Genomic DNA, 19446 nt, shown 5'->3' on the forward strand with positions numbered 1-19446 from the left:
TCCAACTGATGGGAGTGTTAAATTAAGCCCATAAAGTTCCTCAAACGGACTCATCCTCAGTGACTCCTAATACCCATTTTTGTAAGAAAGCCCATTTAGTGGAAGATACTTTTCCACTTCCATTGTTGATGCATCACATACATCTTCACAATATCCTCCAGAATCCTATTGACCCTCTCTATCTATGCATCTGTCTGTGGATGATAAGTTGTTCTGAAGGCCAACTTTGTACCCAAACCTGCAAATAACTCTTTCTAGAACTTGGAAGTGAACTTGGCATCTTTGTCGGACACAATATTCTTCGAAACACCATGCAAACTCACTATATCTCTGATCAAGACCTTTTCTACTTCATAAGCCGAATTAGTAGACTTCACTGGAATGAAATGTGCTACCTTTTTCAACCTCTCCAACACAACCATGATGGAATCATGTTGACTATATGCCCTTGGAAAACTTGTAATGAAATCCATGGAAATAACCTCCCCTTTCCACTCTATAATTAGAATTGGTTGTAGTAAGCCACCTGGATTCCTGCACTCTTCTTTTACCTGTTGACAATCCAAACATCTAGCCACAAACTCTACCACTTCCTTCTTCAAATTAAGCCAATAGTAGAACTTCTTCACAGTTGTCAATGTCTTTTGTTATCCTGAATCACCTTAATATAGATTAACATGAAATTCGATCAAGATAAGATTCTTGAGCTCACTGTTTTCCAACACATAGATCATGTTCCTAAACATTATCAAACCATGTGATGTAATATGATAGTCCACATCTTATTCACATGTATCCCGTTGTAACTTGTGCCTAATCTCCCAGTACCTGTCATCCTGTTGTCTTGCCTGTAAGATCTGATCCTGTAAATATGTCCCATAAGAACTCATAGTTGCTATATGATTCACCTGCACTCTTCTACTAAGAGCATCTGCAAATCTATTTTCATTTCCCTTAATGTACCTGATTGTGAAGTCAAACTCACCGATCATCACCAACCATCTAACTTTCCTAGCATTCAGATTCAGTTGATCAAATAAGTATCTCAATCCACCGTGACCACTCATAATTATGAATCACCTGTCAAGAAGATACGTCTTCAAAGCATGGATTATCTCTGCCAACTCAAGATCATGTGTCACATAGTTCTTCTCATGCTCATTCAGTTTCCTTGGTTCATAAGACACCACTTGTTCCTCCTACATTAGGACTCCACCAAGTCCTCTTTTGCAAGATTTTGTACACACCACAAACTCTTTATCTGGATATGCAATCTTTAGAACTTGAGTGTTTGTGAACAATATATTCAATTGCTCAAAATGGGCTGCACATTCCTCTGTGCATTCAAATTTCTTCCCTTTTCGCTGCAATGATGTGATAGGATATGCAATCCACAATAAGTTCCTAATGAACCTCCTGTAATAACCTTCTAACCCCATAAATGACCTTACCTCATCCACATTCCTAGGAGTTTCCCATTCCATGATAGTACTTATCTTTTCTCGATCCACTGTTATGCCTTCCTTGGAAACAACATACCCCAAGTAATGTACCTATGTCTGAAAGAAACTGCATTTTCTAAGTTTGACATAAGATTGATGCTATCTCAATAAACTCAGTATTGTAGCTAAATGTTTTGCATGCTCTTCTTCATTCGTAGAATATATCTATATGTCATCAATGAATACTATCACAAACGCGTCCAAATAAGGATGCAACACACTATTCATCAAGCACATAAAAGTAGTTGGAGCATTATTCAAGTTGAAAGGAACTACAACAAACTCATAATGCCCATACCTGGTCCATAAAGAAGCCTTGTAGATGTCCTCTTCTTTGATCCGTACCTGATGGTATCCTAATCTCATATCAATCTTCGAGAACATTGTTGCTCCCTTCAACTAGTCAAACAAGTCTCCAATCATCAACAACGAATACATGTTCTTAATGGTTACCTTGTTCGACTTCTTGTAATAAATGCACAACCTGAGAGTGCCATCCTTCTTCTTCACAAACAATACTAGTGCACCCCATGGAAATACACTTGGACTAATGTGTTCCTTGTCAAGAATTTCCATCAGCTGCAACTTCAATTCTACTATCTCTGTAGTACTCATCCTGTAAGGTTCCTTTGATGCTAGTGCTTCCCCTGGTACAAACTCAATAGAAAATTCCACTTCTCTATGAGGCAGAAATCCTAAAATCTTTGTTGGAAATACATCTTTAAAATATTGTAAATCCGAATACATGTTCAAGACCCCCAAATCCTCAACATCCTTACCTTTCTCATTGGAAATATGCACTGCAATAAGCGACTATGCTTTTCCTGCATATATGTAACCATTCTAACTGATGTAGCCTTATTATTACCCTGCAAGATTCTTATTCCCCATTTTCATCCAAGCACTCAATATTATTTTCATAACAGCCCACCTTAGTCCTGTAAGATACAACCAATCCATACCCAGAAGAATATTGTATGATCCCAACGGAAGTACATTCAAATGCACCGATGTAGGCATCCCATTCAACTCAAATGCACAAGCTCTAACCCAATTATGAACTCTTTTCTTTGTACCTGTAGCCAATTGCACTGACCAAGATTATGCATGCACTTCTTTTCTCAAACCACATTTATCCACCAATTCAGGATTAACATAACTATAATTAGATATAGGTTCAATCAAAATAGAAACAACTTGATCAAAAATCTTACCACCCATCTCAATAATAGATGCATGGTCATTTGCCTTCCTGTTATCAAATGTTGCATATATCCAAGGAATGTTCTATCCAAAATCCCCAACTGTCTACACTTCTTGTGCATTGTAGATCTAAGGCCTACCACTATTATATGATGGGAAATCCCTCTTGAGATGCTCCTTACCATATCCAACACTGCAACTGTCCCTTACCATCACCTCTAATCTACTTCCCTCCAGGTTATAACCCATGTCCCTTTCCAAATACATTAAACTTCTTAAAAGGAACAACATTTTCTTTCTCACCTATATCCTAGGGTCTTGTTCTTTTCGATTGTCATTTACCTTTATTCTTGCCTTTCCCTTTCCAACCCTACTAAGACTTTGTCTTACACTTTGATTTCTCATAACAGTGCTTCAACTTTCCAATGACTTATTCAAGTGACCGAGGCCCATCATACTCAATCCGATCTTTAAATGCTAATGGTAATCCACTAAAAAATCTCTGAACTTTGGCCTTTTCATCATTAAGATATGGTAAATACCTCAACAATGACACGAAATCAGTCACATACTCCTCATCCATAATTGATTCCATATTTAGCTCATAGAACTCCTTAGCCTTACTGTCATAGTACGTTTCTGACAAATATTTCTTCCTGAAAAAGTCTCTTGAATTCATTCCAACTCAACCCCTTTGTTCTAATGTCTCTGACATGCTTCACATCTTCCCAACATATGCTTTCTTTCCCTTTGAGGATGAAGATAGCTATTCTAGCCTTCATGTTCTCTGTGTAATCATGGAACTCAAAGAACTTCTTCATCCTAAGAAACCATGCCTTTGCATCTTCTAGTTTCTTAAACTCCCCAACAAATGTAGGTGGCTTGGCTTTCTTGAAATCATATGGAAAATATCCCCTGTCATTCCTCCTATAAGGATGATAACAACGATGACCATGATACTTGTCTAAACCAAAACTAGAGTAGAACTTGTGTCCATCACCTCTTCTATCCAATGTATCCAAGAACTTTCCATCTCTGATCATGTCATCTCTATATGATCTGTTTCCACCATGATACTTTGTGCCATATTCCCCATTAGTTATTTCCTCCTACTCATAACTAATCCTTGGTTGTCTATGTCTCTACAAATCTGAAAAGCTTTGAAGGATGACTACATTAACCTCTACTTGGTTCTCATGTGCCCTGGCTATTTTCTCCAGTAACTAAATGATCATGCCATTATTTTCCTTACAAATTCTTATCTTTGCCTTCAAACATCTCAAAGTGTTTGCTATGTGAGGGGAATACGCATCACCATGATGCTCATTTGATCTATAAGGGGAGTCTCATGAATTGTAGTCCATTTTACTAGTCATCTTGATCTTCTTCCTGAAAATTTACTATGTGAGATAAACAAAATATAAACAAAATCAAACGTACCTTAGTGAAGTTTAGGGGAGTCTATCTCATCTGCAAGATCAATCAAAATTCGCATAACTTGTATAATCATAATATCATCAACATACCAACATCATGAATGTGAACACCAACTACATACCATGACCTTATGCATAAAAATAATAACCATAACACTACATGCATAATCATCCATATAGACACTGACATGCATAACAAATACATATATATATCCGACAAGAATTCATGACAAATCATCCCAACAAAAACATAATCAACTTATACATGAAAACACAACGAAGATAATGACCATCACCATGCATACATAACAAGCACATATACAACCTTCATTCATGCATGACAAACACATTGCACACATCCAGTCCAAGAGTCGAACCATGCTCTGATACAACTCTGTGGTATGAGATATTACCAAAAGACAGTGCAACCATCTCTGATACCACTCTGTGGTACTAGATATCAGCCAAAGAGAGCAGAACCTGCTTTGGTACCACTCTGTAACAGCCTCCTCCCACACTTACCCTAGCTTATTGGTCCACCGGGGTAAATATGCGATGAAGAGTTACTATGATATGATTCAACCTCCTAAATCACCTTAAGGAAATGGAATTGATAAAAATAAAACCTTACTGACCTCCCTCGAGTGTTATAGCACCCCTAAGAGCTAAACCACCCATCTAGGTGCTCAGACCCTAAGTTAAACCTTTTTTTTGTGTCCTAAACTCCCAGATGCTAGAATAGCACTGTTGGAATATCACTGTAACCCTCTAGTCACATGCACAAGCCTCTAAGGGAGCAACTGCAGTCTTTTTCACCCAGTTCTATGTCTGTGACTACTAGATCTAAGGAACTTTTTCAGGGCTAGTCTCCATACCACTGCCCATAACTTAATGAAACTCTCATAAATGAGAAATGACACAGGGAAAAAGCCTCCCATACAACACTTAGACAAGAACTTGACCTAACTAGGCCTAACCATGATAGACATTTCGTCAAACACATCATGAACATGTAACCTATAGGTCATAATCACATATATGAACATATGAAGCTCATACTTATCTGAAGATCATCAAGAAGGTTTGGTAATCTCATATAATAGTTGCATTATCATCTATTAGGTTATAAATTCATTAACCATTTATTTACTAAACAAAGCATGTTGAGATCCATAACCAAAGTCTGTCATAACTCATGCTTATAACCAACATATAACCAATGTATTAATAGTCATATATAAACCATTAAAATCACATAATAACCAAGCACATTTTCTCATAAAACTCAAGAGGAAATATTCTTATTATTCATATTCAAAATCCAACCAAGTCAGGGACTTCCATGTACCACCCGATCATAGATTGGGTTGAGTCAAATATTTCTTTCATCCAATCACCCCCGTGCCATATTTGAAGCATGAATATGGGACTCACAACAAAACCAACCAGGGCTTCCTCAGGCTTTAATGAGTATCCTACCATTACTGGTCAAAGGATTCCTAGGCCCGAAACCCTCATCTACACAACCAGGTTCTATTGTGTATCCTGTCATATAATGGTCAAGGGATTCCTAGGCCCAAACAATAAACATAATCAGGCTTTATCGCGATCTCGTCATATAACAATCAAGGGATTCCTAGGCCCAAATAATAAACATACACTACCAGGATTTACCACGATCCCTTCATATACCAGTCAAGGGATCACTAGGCCTTAAACAATCATGGATACCTCCGGATCTCTCCACCTAAACTGTGAGGAATTTTCCCATCTCCACCCTCAAGATTTATTGTGTATCCCACCATTTAATAGGGAAGGGATTCCTAGGCCTTTGGGTATTTTCTTGAGACCACCCCACTCAGTTTCGAAACCATCCGACACTCTATCTCAACCAAGTAAAAGAACCCCATCACACCATGGCTATCTGGAAAGGCAAGGAAAGGATGAAACCACTACCACACTTGGAAAAGCCCATGCCAATGTCAATAGGAGAACCAAATACACACATGCATGTACCATGCATCCATGAACCGGCTAGGAAATCACACATGAAACTTGTTACTTGCAAGTATTCCTGTTGTAGCTCCTTGATCCAACCTTTTCCTCACTTGATCCTTTCTTTCCTTTGCTTTCTTTCCCTTCCTTTGCTTTCCTTTCTCCAATGCTAGAGTGTTCCAAGAATGCTCTAAGTGCAAGGGTATGAGAGAGGGAATAGAGAGATAGAGCTCCACGTTATCACTGTCAAAAGCTATGAATTGATCCTCACAAGCCTTTTTATCATTGAGGCCTCTGTTTTCTTCAATTTCCATTATTTTCCTTCATTTTCCTCCTCACATGCAATCTGTGACCTTTCACCTTCTTTTTCTCCTAATGTCCATTATTTTCATAAATAAATGCCCAATAATGCCTCTTTTCCTTTTCAAAGTCTTTGCCTTTTCCTTTGCCAATTTCCCCTTAGCCATAATAAACCAAATGAACACCCACTAGGATGTTTTTCCCAACATTCAGCTTGGAATACATGTCCCATGACCTTGGTCTTAATTTTCTGTTATTAAATTTATTGCATGGATTTTTAACCCAGGGTTGTTACAAAGGAGAACACCTTGGGTGCACCCACATGAAGGCGAGGTGCCCAGGGGCCCATAGGTAGATTACGTGCACGAGTCAACAAGAAGTGGGTGAGTTTAAGCGTTGAGCGACATGACTGCATGATAGACGCCATGGATGAGTTGGGAGGAGGGAGTCAATGATATCTGCATGATGGACATGGGTCGGGTGAGATGTGTGATGGGAAAGATTGAGATACATGAGTGGAAATTGGTACGTTGTGCGAAAAAAAACGAGGGCGAGTTCGGTGAAGCATGCGGTACGGTGACATGTGATACACAATGACATGGGTGTCGAGGTGCCCAACAAGGCATTGTGTGTCGAGCACGAGGCATGTAAACTTAAACATTCATTAACACATTTTGTTTAAAGTTTCTAATAGTGTACGTAGCTTTGCATGTAAAGCAGTGCGCGGAGCTTTGCTTGTGCAGATCTTTCCGCATAGTAAAGCTCCGCACAAGGTTTATTTCTTAGCATGGGATGGGGAGCTAAGTAAGAGATGACTATTAATTTTACAAATTTCCACACTGGTAATGGAATTGTTGAAACTATAACTTTATCATTTTATTAAATTCATGAAATTAATCATATTTTTACCAGTTAATCATTTATTTCAAAGCATGTAAAATTAAGCATTTAGGAACATGTGGCATTGATTTTTTTCTTTTTTCTTTTTTGAAAGGAAGGCATGTAAACTTAAACATTTGTTAACACTTGGTGTTTAAAGTTTTTAAACAGTATTCATATCTTTGCATGTAAGGCAATGTATAGAGCTTTTCTTGTGCGGAGATTTCTACACAGTGAAAGCTCCACCCAAGAAAAGCTCCAAACAAGTCTAGTAAATGTTTTTAAGGTTTATTTCTTAGAGTGGGTTGGGGATCTAAGTAAGAGACGACTATTAATTTTACGAATTTCCACACCGGTAATGGCAATATTGAAACTATAGCTTTAAAATTTTATTAAATTCATGAAATTAATCATACTTTTACGCGTTAATCATTTGTTTCAAAGCATGTCAAATTTAGCATTTAGGAACATGTGGAGTTGACTTTTTTATTTAGTTTTTGAAAGGAAGGCATGTAAACTTAAACATTTGTTAACACATGGTGTTTAAAGTTTATAAACAATGTGAAAAGATTTGCATGGAAAGTAGTGTATGGATCTTTTCTTGTGCGAAGCTTTCCCTATAGTGAAAGCTCCACACAAGTCTAGTAAATATTTTTAAGGTTTACTTCTTAGAGTGTGATCCCCAGTTAATCATTTATTTCAAAGCTTTCAAGCACAAATTCGAGCACCCTAGGCACACCCGCATGAAGGCATGATGACCAAGCATCTATAAGTGGGGTTGCATGTACAAGTTGATGACATGTGAGTGAGTTCGAGCACCAGGTAATATGAACGCATGATGGGCGCCAAGGGCGAGTTGGGCAGAGGGCATTGACGATACACACACTATGGGTGCAGGCTGGGCGAGATGTGTGATGGGCATGAACTGGGCCACATGAGTGGAATTCGGGAACGATGTGTAGAGTAAGAGAAAGGCAGGAGTGGGGTGAGACGTGCAATGGAAGTCACCCGGGAAAGATGTACGATGGACAGAACGAGCGTGGGTGAGTTTGGTGAAGTGAGCAACATAATAACGTGTGATACATGGTGATGTATGCGCCCATGCCCTTGGTGCACCAGCACAATGGAAGGGTGCCCAAGTGTCCAATGATGCATTGCATGCTGGGCATGCCAGGGTGCCTGAACAAAGGGGTGTTCCTGCACGATACACAGTGGGTTGGACCTACTTATGAAGTGTTTCCCACCAAAAAAAATGAATATAAAATGACGCATATATGTAAACAATTATTAGGACCTTGATTTGGCACCATGGCCAAATGAGCGCCCTTGAAAATCCTTGGAGACTTATAGACTATGCACGCCCAAGTTGTGTGATGCGACAGGTGTGGAGCACGGGCACGACGTGTTGATTGCATGGGTCTGGTGTTTGGTGGATTGGTTGGATGAAGTGGACCGTGAGGCGTTGCGTAGAGTGCACGACAAAAAGGTGAGTGCCTTGGGCATGCCCACATGAAGATGAGGTGTCAAGCTTCCTATAGGAGGATTGTGTGCACAAGTCAATGAGAAACAAGAGAGTTAAAGCGTCAGGCGACATGACTACATGATAGGCACCATGGCTGAGTCGAATGAAGGGAATTGACGATATGCCCATGATGGGCATGGGTTAGGAGAGATGTGCGATGGGAATGATCGGGCTAAATGAGTGGCAGTCAACATGACATGCAGAACAAGCAAGGGCTAGTTTGGTGAAGCATGTGGTAGGGTGACGTGTGATACATGATGATGTCAGTGCTTAGGCGCCTGTCAGGGCATTGTGTGCCTAGCACGAGGCATGTAAATTTAAACATTTTTTAACACCTCGTGTTTAAAAATTTTAAACAATTTGCAGAGCTTTGCATGTAAAGTAGTGTGCAGAGCTTTGCTTGTGCAAAGTTTTTCGCACAGTAAAAGCTCTGCACAAGCAAAGCTTTGCACAAGTCTAGTAAATATTTTTAAGGTTTATTTCTTAGCAGAGGACGGGGACATAAGTAAGAGAAAACTATTACTTTTACAAATTTCCACACTGGTAATGGAATTATTGAAACTATAGCTTTAACATTTTATTAAATTCATGAAAATAATCATATTTCTACCAATTAAACATGTATTTCAAAGCATGTAAAATTAAGAATTTATGAACATGTGGCATTGATTTTTTCTTTATTTTGAAAGGAAGGAATGTAAACTTAAACGTTTGTTAACACCTAGTGTTTAAAGCTTTTAAACAGTGTGCAGATCTTTCCGCACATAGAAAGCTCTACACAAGCAAAGCTTTGCACAAGTCTAGTAAATGTTTTTAAGGTTTTTTTTCTTAGCATGGGTTGGGTAGCTAAGTAAGAGACGACTAGAACTTTTATGAATTTCCACACTCGTAATGGAATTATTGAAACTATAGCTTTAACATTTTATTAAATTTATGAAATTATATTTTTACCAGTTAACTTAGACAATTATTACTTTTACAAATTTCCACACTAGTAATGACATCATTGAAACTATATCTTTAATGTTTTGTTAAATTCATGAAATTATATTTTTACTAGTTAATAATTTATTTCAAAACATGTAAAATTAAACATTTAGGAACACATGGCGTTAATTTTTTTCTTTTTTTTGAAAGGAATACATATAAACTAAAGTTTCTAAACAATTTTGGGTCTTTGCATGTAAAGTAGCGCGTGGAGCTTTGCTTGTGCGAAACTTTTTGCACAATGAAAGCTTTGCACAAGCAAAGCTCTGCACAAGTCTAGTGGATATTAGTAAATTTTATTTCTTAGCATGGGCAAGGGAGAACTAAGAGAGCTATTACTTTTACAAATTTCCACAGTGGTAATGGAATTATTGAAACTATAGCTTTAATGTTTTATTAAATTCATGAAATTTATCATATTTTTACAAGTTAATCATTTATTTCAAAACATGTTTATTTGGATTGGTAGTTGATGTTGTTTTACTTATTTTTACTATTAAGTAATACTTTATATTAAATATTTGTACAAGCAAAGCTCCACACAAGTCTAGTAAATATTTTTAAATTTTATTTCTTAGTATGGGCCAGGGAGCTAAGTAAGAGACGACTATTAATTTTACAAATTTCGATGCTAGTAATGGCATTATTGAAACAATAGCTTTCACGCTTTATTAGATTCATGAAATTATATTTTTACCAGTTAATCGTGTATTTCAAAGAATGTAAAATTAAGTATTTAGGAACATGCGGCATTGATTTTTTTTTTAATTAAAGGCTTGTAAACTAAATCTTTTAAACAGTGTATAGAGCCTTGCATGTAAAGCAGTGTGCAAAGCTTTCCGCACAATGAAATCTCTGCATAAGCAAAGCTCTGCACAAGTCTGGTAAATATTTTTAAGGTTTATTTCTTAGCATGGGTTGGGGAGATAAGTAAGAGACAACTATTACTTTTATAAACTTCCACAGCGGTAATGACATTATTGAAACTAGAGCTTCAATGCTTTATTAAATTCATGAAATTAATCATATTTTTACCAGTTAATCATTTATTTCAAAACATGTTTATTTGGCTTGGTAGTTGATGTTGTTTTACCTATTTTTACTACTAAGATTTTTTATTAAATATCTGCACAAGTAAAACTCCGCAGAAGTCTAGTAAATATTTGTAAGGTTTATTTGTTAGCATGGACCAAGGAGCTAAGTAAGAGACAACTATTACTTTTACAAATTTCCACACTAGTAATAGCATTATTGAAACTATAGCTTTAATGTTTTATTAAATTCATGAAATTATATTTTTACTAGTTAATCATTTATTTCAAAGCATGTAAAATTAAGCATTTAGGGACACGGTTTTGTTTTTTTTGAAGGCATGTAAACTAAAGTTTTTAAATAGTGTGTAGAGCTTTGCTTGTGTTGAGCTTTCTGCACAATGAAAGCTCCGCACAAGCAAAGCTCCATAAAACTCTAGTAAATATTTTTAAGGTTTATTTCCTGGTGTGGGTTGGGGAGCTAAATAAGAGACGACTATTATTTTTATAAATTTCCATAATGGTAATGACATTATTGAAACTATAGCGTTAATGTTTTATTAAATTCATGAAATTGATCATATTTTTACCAGTTAATAATCTATTTCAAAGCATGTAAAATTAAGGATTTAGGAATACGTGGAATTGATTTTTTTCTTTTTTCTTGAAACTTGGAAGGAATTTAAGCTTAAACATTTGTTAACACCTAGTGTTTAAATTTTTTAAACAATGTGTGGAGATTGCTTGTGCATAGTTTTCCGCACAGTGAAAGCTCCGCACAAGTCTAGTAAATGATTTTGAGGATTATTTCTTACAGTGGACTGGACTGGGGAGCTATGTAAGAGATGCCACACAATGAAAGCACTTTCCTCCGCACTTCCACACAATTAGATTTTTAGATCAATTCTATGTATTCTAGTTGTTGTTTTGCTTGATTGTAATGAGTACATCTATCAATTGAAATACATGTTGAAGCTTGTGTGGAGAGCTTTGTGATTTGTGCAGAGTTATTTTTGCTTTCATTGTGCGGAGTTTTCTCTCCACTCTGTACAATCTTTAATCAATTAATTAGCAATAGCGGTAGATGCAGGGACTATGCTACATTGTAGTTATTAATATTGTTTATTGTATCTCATTAGTTGACAATTTAACATTTGAATCTAAAATTCACACGTAATCACCAAAAAACTAAAAAACCACTTGAAATTTGAAAGGGTGATTAATTGTAGATTAATGTCCAAGTGTGGAAAGTTGATATGGGAACGACACATTTTGTTTAGCTAATGGAGTTTTGATTGCTACACTTACACCATCTATAAAAAATATTTTGATAACTCCTATATACCTTAGTATAATGTCATTAATCTTGCTTTTTTCATGCATTTCCTATAACTTAAACCATTGAATAATTATAGAAAGAAGAGAAAGTCACTTTACTATTTCTATTTCTTAATATCATAATTTTTTATAAAATAGTATAATTTTGTAAATTATTTTTAAACTTGATTGTATCAAAATACTTATTTTATGGTGCATCTTACAATATTAAGAATATAAAAAATTATAAAAAATAACTAATTTATAATTTTATTTTAAATTATATTTTTCTTTTAATTAATTATTTTACCTCTGAAAAATTACATCATGAGCCAATAATCAAAATACCGGCTTCACTCTATCACACAAGAAAATGAAGTTGTTGGTCGACATTAAAAGTACAAAATAACTACATAGAAAGCCATGAAAAACAACTAAATAAATGATCGTATAAGATAAAAGATCATGAAGAAATATAACTAGAACATAATCGCCAAACCAAGTGTTCGATGATGACAGCGGATTTGGATCCTTCACACTTGAACTAGGTGGCATAGAGGGCTTAAACTCACATTGAATGTGTCTTTCAATGTGAGCTAAGCAAGCTTTCAATCTATCCAAAAAATCATGTTGTTTCCTCTTATTATGTTTAATATCATTGAGAAAGGAGATAATGTTGTTCCTATCTTCATGTTTCTCCTTTAAGACTCTTCTAAGTAGAGTCAATAAATTCTAATGAAGAGTAACTGAATACATTTATTGGTTCCTTATTCCCCTGGTATGATTAGGGTTAGGAAGCCAATGGGACACCTCCTCTAAGATTTTTGAGTTAGAATAAGCTTGTCGATCTTGTCAAACTTAGTTCTCAAATCTCTGAATCTCCACCCAAGTACTATGAGAGGTTGTTGAGTGATAAGTCGTTGCCACCTCCTGTGCCTATGACTGGGCATGTGACTGTTTGAGCTAGTCATGTCCACTAACCCCAAGGCAACCACACACATTATGGTGAGGCACAATACCTAACATAGGTAATATACCAACACAGTGCCAGAGAGAGACACTCCACCAGTTCCAAAATTCATAGCCTGTTAACCACCCCTCATGGTGGAGTATTAAAACCCGAGGCTCGAGAGAAACTAACCCCCCACTACAATTTCCAACCAAGTATGTTCTAACTTTCTATAGGCATGCCCAAACTGGTCAAACAACGACCAATAATTAAAAGCTACTACCCAACCTCACCACCTAGAAAAATCATGAGGAGGAGAATTCCACAATTCCTTATGTCGAGGAGTAGACAAACTAGAAATACGATCCATTTCCCTAGACAACAAGACCTCCAAACTTAGGAAACAAAAAAACAACAACAGACCACTGTGTAGACCATACAAAAAATGCAACACCACACCAAAGACAAACAAAAACAAAGGAAATTGTAATACTGGGTAAGAGAAGAAATATTGCCCACTCAAATCCACGAATAAATGCCAAGGTAGAGAAGCTCAACAATGTCGAGCCCAAATTGCACCTATAACACTTCCACCACCAATCAAAGGTGTTGAATTTTGTAGCTATGGTCAGTCTTCATAATGACTATATTTTTACAATTGATGTACTTGTAATAATATATTTCTATATAGAGCATGTTATTCATGCTCAATAGAATATTTTTTTATTTATGAAAAATTAGAAGGCGTGTTCTTCATGACCTTCTCCAAAGGAAATTTTGAATTTTGAATTTTGGTTTATGGATCCACAAGAAGACCAAGTTGACCCTCCTCCATGAAAAGTCGGCTCAGCCTTAAAGAGGCACCTATTTAGCCCTAAAGAGACTATATATAAGGAATCTTGATCTCCCTCATTGAGCAATTTGTATCTCATCATAAAAAGGTATATTTTTGCTCCTTTATGCGAATAAGGACAAAGAAAATAAGGTCAAAGCTAGAAGAAGAAGAAGAAGATATCACACGTGCAGAAGATGATCTCTCTACTTATCACAAGTGTGTCTAGACACAACCGAATTTTTTGTGCATAGATTTTGTGGAGAAGTTAAGATTTTGTATGGAAGAGAGAGACTGTGACTGAACCTTTCAGCAAGATTTCCAGTAGATTTTTTAGAGGGTTGACTTGGCTTCTTGGTGGATTGTTGAGGGCTTTTTCTTACTGGTCAGTTTGTCTATAATCTTGACTTGGGTGTCTCTCTCATTGACTTGATTCTATAAGGATAGGTTGTTGGGTTTTTCCACCATATGGGTTTTCCAAGGATAAACTCTTGTGTTCTTGTGTGGCTATCTCTCTATGATCCTCTAGAATTTTGTTTAAATGTTTAATTTTTCTGTGTAATTGTTTTATTATGAATAATAAATGTATGAAAAGATCAATCTAAGAAAATCATAAGAAATAAACAATTATTGGTTTAGAGGATTATGGAAAATTCACCATGGTATTAGAGTTTTGGTGAAAGAGAAACCATGAAAATAATTCATCTAGTCATCCTCTAGGGCTTTATTTATCAATCATTCCTATATGTCCTAGCTCAAGAATCAAAAGTCAATATTTAATTAAGGTTTCTATCATTTATACCAAGATTTTACCACAAAAGCCTTGTGTAATCCAAGCCCTAACTGGGTTCTATCTATACAATGAGAAGCAGAAAATATTTGTGTATTCTATGCACAAATAAAGAATAATCTTGTGACAAAGAAACCTCAAAAAAAGGGACCAAAGTTACAATTTTTGTAGAACAAAAAAACCTCAGGAATTAAACCAAATAACCTATATTAAGGTGTGAAAGTCTCGGAGGTTATCTTAATAGGCCAAGGAAATCTCCAAATTTGTTTCAAAGGATCGAAAGCCTCAAAGCATAAGGCCAAAGTTCAAGTCTAATATCTCAAAAATTATGAAATTCTAAAGAAGGTAAAGAATATTTTTATTTAGGAAGGTCCAAAAGCCTAATTTTCCTATTCCATGGGATTGAATGATCTTAGACCATCCTTTCTAGTTTCTAGAAAGATTGTTTGAATCCTAGGACGGTTGAAGCACCTTAGATTATGCCACGAGCCTTGTTGAATCCAAAAGAGGTTAAGAATCTATGAATTATCCTCAAAAATATTGTTCATAGCCAAATTATTTGAAAGTTCATTTTTAGGTCCTTTCAAGATTATTATGATTCCTTTGATCGAGTTATATCAGAAGTAGAAATATAATTGTACTAATTACTATTATGGTTCTAAAAGGTATATGCAGATAGTCAAGAAAAATTCTTGACAAGTCAGAGAAAAAGATAATTGAAAAATATATTATTTATTTGAGACAGGGATGAAGAAGTCGTAAAAAATATTTAGATTTCTTAAGAAGTCATCAAGGTAGTCGAACTAATGTAATCTTGAAGGAATAAGACAAGAGAAAGTTTGAAATCCTCCATGTCTAGAGGGTTGAAATATTAAGACCAACGAAGCCAAAAATCAAGGTACGTATCTGCTAACAATAATTTTGGTTGAGATCATGTTCTCTTGGCAACATACAAGGAACAATCATAATTATGTGGTAAAATGGAATCTTAGAAAAAGCTCACTAAATATTGTTTGTACAAAAGTGAAATTAGTAAAGTCTCTAAACGTTTTGAAGTCAAGAAAGGAGCCTCTCTCAAAAACCTTAAAATAGTAGTTGTTAAGATTAAAGTATTTATTCAAGTCATATTATTTGGCTCCTAGTTTGAAATGTTTCCATACATACCATATTACAACATGAGATGTTTGAGAACTAAGTTTGAAGATTGATGCCTCCTAGAATCTTTCGAACGTGAGGATGATATGGGTTGAATTCAATGACCTGTGTGTAAAGTGTTAAAGGTGCAAAATCTGTACTCAATGTTGAAGATTTTGAACCTCAAATATTTTTGATGGAAATATTATGAGTCTAAGTTCCTCTTAAAGGTTGAAGGCTCAAGTTATCCTAAGAAAAATGAGCCATTTGTAAATCGAGAAGAAGATTCTTTTGGGTTGAAAAGTCAAAACTGATGTATCTCTAGCCAAGGATATAAACATATGAAGACATATTCTTGAATGAATCTGTTTCTATAAGAATTGATGTCATATATAATGATGTCGAAAATCTTGGATATTGAGATCGAATGCTTAAGTCCTGAATGTGGAGTCCATTGAAATAAATTCTAAGTATCTAAGGATAAAATATTTTTGTTGCTACAACAATTTTGAGAAAGTATAGCTACTTGGTTTGAAGAGACTAAGGATAATTATTGACCAAATCATCTTGTAATTCATTGATGAGAAGGATGAGGTTCATCTCATACAAGAACATATAGACTCTAGGGTTTTGAAATTTAGACATTGATCTAAGGTTTGAAAAGCCTAGTTGGCTAAAAAGGCTTGGAGAAGAAAATCTAGGGTTCATGGAAAAAACCTAAGGATTGTACATTTCTATTGAAAGAAGAAACCCTAGATCATACAAGGAAGGAATCACATCATTCAAATGAGGTTGATCTGCAAGATGGATGCAAGAAGACTGAAGATCAAAAGGGAGCATATATTCTTCTCAAAAGATAAGTATCTTATATCTCTTTTATTTGATCATTACTATTATTGGTTTTACTAGTAGTTAGTCTCTTGTCTTTGTATCCTTTGCTTGGTTGTAATTTTTCTTCCATGGCCTCTAGTGAGGATTACAGTGTACATAGTAAATACTGCTAAGGCTTTGACAATGGATGGAGGAAGTGGAAGAACAAAGAAAAGTGTGTGACAAATAAGCCTTTTCCTAAATCATGAGTTGGGTTGAATAGAAGGTTCTCCCAGTAAGAGGGAGAGGATCATGAAAAGTATTTTCTCCAGTTGTGGGGTACACTTTTTTTAGAATCATTATCATTTTTTTGAAATTTGCACTAAGTTGATGTAGAGATTTATTTTCTCAAATTAAGAAGGAAAAATTGTACATAAAGTTACCTCAAGACTTTGAGGTTCGTGAGAATAAGTTTCTTAATTAAATAAGGTTATCACAAGACAACACATTGGGTTTGGTTAATTTTATTTAATTTGTCTGTGACGAAAGTTGAAGGACTCATGTCAAAGGAAGAATTTGTGGCAAAAAGAATTGCCTCTATAACAAAGGGAGAAGTTAGACAACTCTATTTTAGCTTCAAAGGGAGTTGACCTCTGAGTTTGAGATGATGGAATTCCATTGACATTGTTAGACTAGATAGTTGATATGTTGGAAGACAATAGTGGCAGAGGGAGTAGCCTAAATTACCACAACCAAATATATTTCAGTATGAGAGGGAGGACCTTGTTAGGGTGACATGAAAGTAGTTTTTGTAATGGATCTTGTGAAAGGAAGATGATCTATTTTATGAGAAAGGCATGTTTCTCATCATGGGTTAGAGTACCAACATGATATAATTGGTCATGGAAAAGTCAATTATGATGTGAAATTGTCTCAAACAAGTAAAGTATAACTGCAAATTCATATTGGGAAGAGAGCGTTGAAGACATTACTTCTATTTGGGCTCCATTATAATTTCTTGGATGAGAATGAAGTAGTCATCTGTCACACTTAGTATGGTAGAGGTTGAGTATATTGCAACTGGATTGGCATGTTTAGAAGCAGTATGGCTTCCAATGTTACTTGCAAAATTATCTGGATCAAGTGTTGTTGATAACCATAATGACACGTCGAAGCACAATGGGATCACATACTATTTCATTTGAAACATGGTGTTAAAGGGAGATGTGAAGCTCCATTATATCTACACTGATGAGAAAATAGTTGATATTATTACAATTCCTCTTTCTATAATGAAGTTTGTGTACTTCCGGGACAAGCTTGGGTTTGTGGAGATTGCCTCTCTCATTGAGAGGGAATGCTAATGATATTTCATCATGGAAATACATTCTCCCTATGTCATTATGTCCTTTGTTGTAGGACGAACCATTCCCCCTATGTCATTATGACCTTGGTTGGAGGATGGCCCATTATCCCTGTGTCATTATGACCTTGGTTGGAGAATGGTTTGACAGATTAGATAGCATCACAGACTGACATTCTTCCTATGTATTTATTTATGAATTTAGTTGAATATTGGTCTAAGAGACTAACATTCTTCCAGTGTCACTTTGACCTTAGTTGGAGAATTGTATTGTAGAAGACATTCTCCTTATGTCACTTTGACCTTGGTTTGACGAATGGTCTAACAGAGGACATACTCTATGTGTTAGTTGACCTTGGGTGGAGTATGGTCCTAGAGACTACTTAGATGAGTTGGATCCTCCTAGCATCATGCTCAGATATCTTTCTAGAGATAGCTTGTTTATCATTGTTGAGGCCTCTAGTGCTTCACTTAAACTATGTCTATAGTTGTTTGATGGTGAATCATGATTATGTTGATGTTGGTGATTATGATATTGATGATGATGCGTATCTTAACCTTGATCCTTCCTTCAAGAACTGTCAACTTGAGAACATCTTGATAGTCATTATGAATACCTCCCAAGATAAGAGGGAGTGTTGAATTTTGTAGCTATGGTCGGTCTTTATAATCATTATATTTTTATCGTTCATGTACTTGTAACAATATATTTATATGTAAAGCATGTTTTTCATGCTCAAAATAAGATTCTATTATTTATGAAACTAGAAGGCATGTTCTTCATGACCTTCTCAAAAGGAAAATTTTAATTTGAAATTTGAATTTATGGCTCCACAAGAATACCAAGTCCTCCCTTCTCTATGTTAAGCCATATTAGCCCTAAAAAATCAAATATCCGACCCCCAAAGGGATTGTATATAAGGTCACTTGATCTCCCTCATTGAAAAATTCACATCCCATTATAAAAAGGTATATTTCTCCTCCCTTATGCGAAGAAGGGAAAATAAAAGAAGGTCCAAGCTAGAATAAGAAGAAGAAGAAGATATCACGCATGTAGATGACGCTCTCTTCATTGTTCACACATGTCTAGACAAGGACAAATTTTCTATGCATAGATTCTATGGAGAAGTTTGATTTTTTTGTGGAAGAGAGAGACTTTGACTGAACCTTTGAGCAAGATTTCAAGCAATGGATTTGGAAGGTTGACTTAGCTTCTTGGTGGAATGTTGAGGTTGTCATATTGTTGGACATTTTTTCTATCATGTTGAATTGGATGTCTCTCTTGTTGACTTGTTTCTATAAGGAAAGATTGTTGGGTTTCCCCCCATGTGCGTTTTCCCACAGTAAACTCTTGTGTTCTTTTGTGGTTGTCTCTTTACGATCCTCTAGCCTTTTG

The sequence above is a fragment of the Pinus tabuliformis genome, chromosome 5_2, assembly GCF_031772625.1.
Source record: "Pinus tabuliformis cultivar Carrire ecotype Pingquan chromosome 5_2, CPIR1, whole genome shotgun sequence".
Classification (NCBI taxonomy): domain Eukaryota; kingdom Viridiplantae; phylum Streptophyta; class Pinopsida; order Pinales; family Pinaceae; genus Pinus; species Pinus tabuliformis.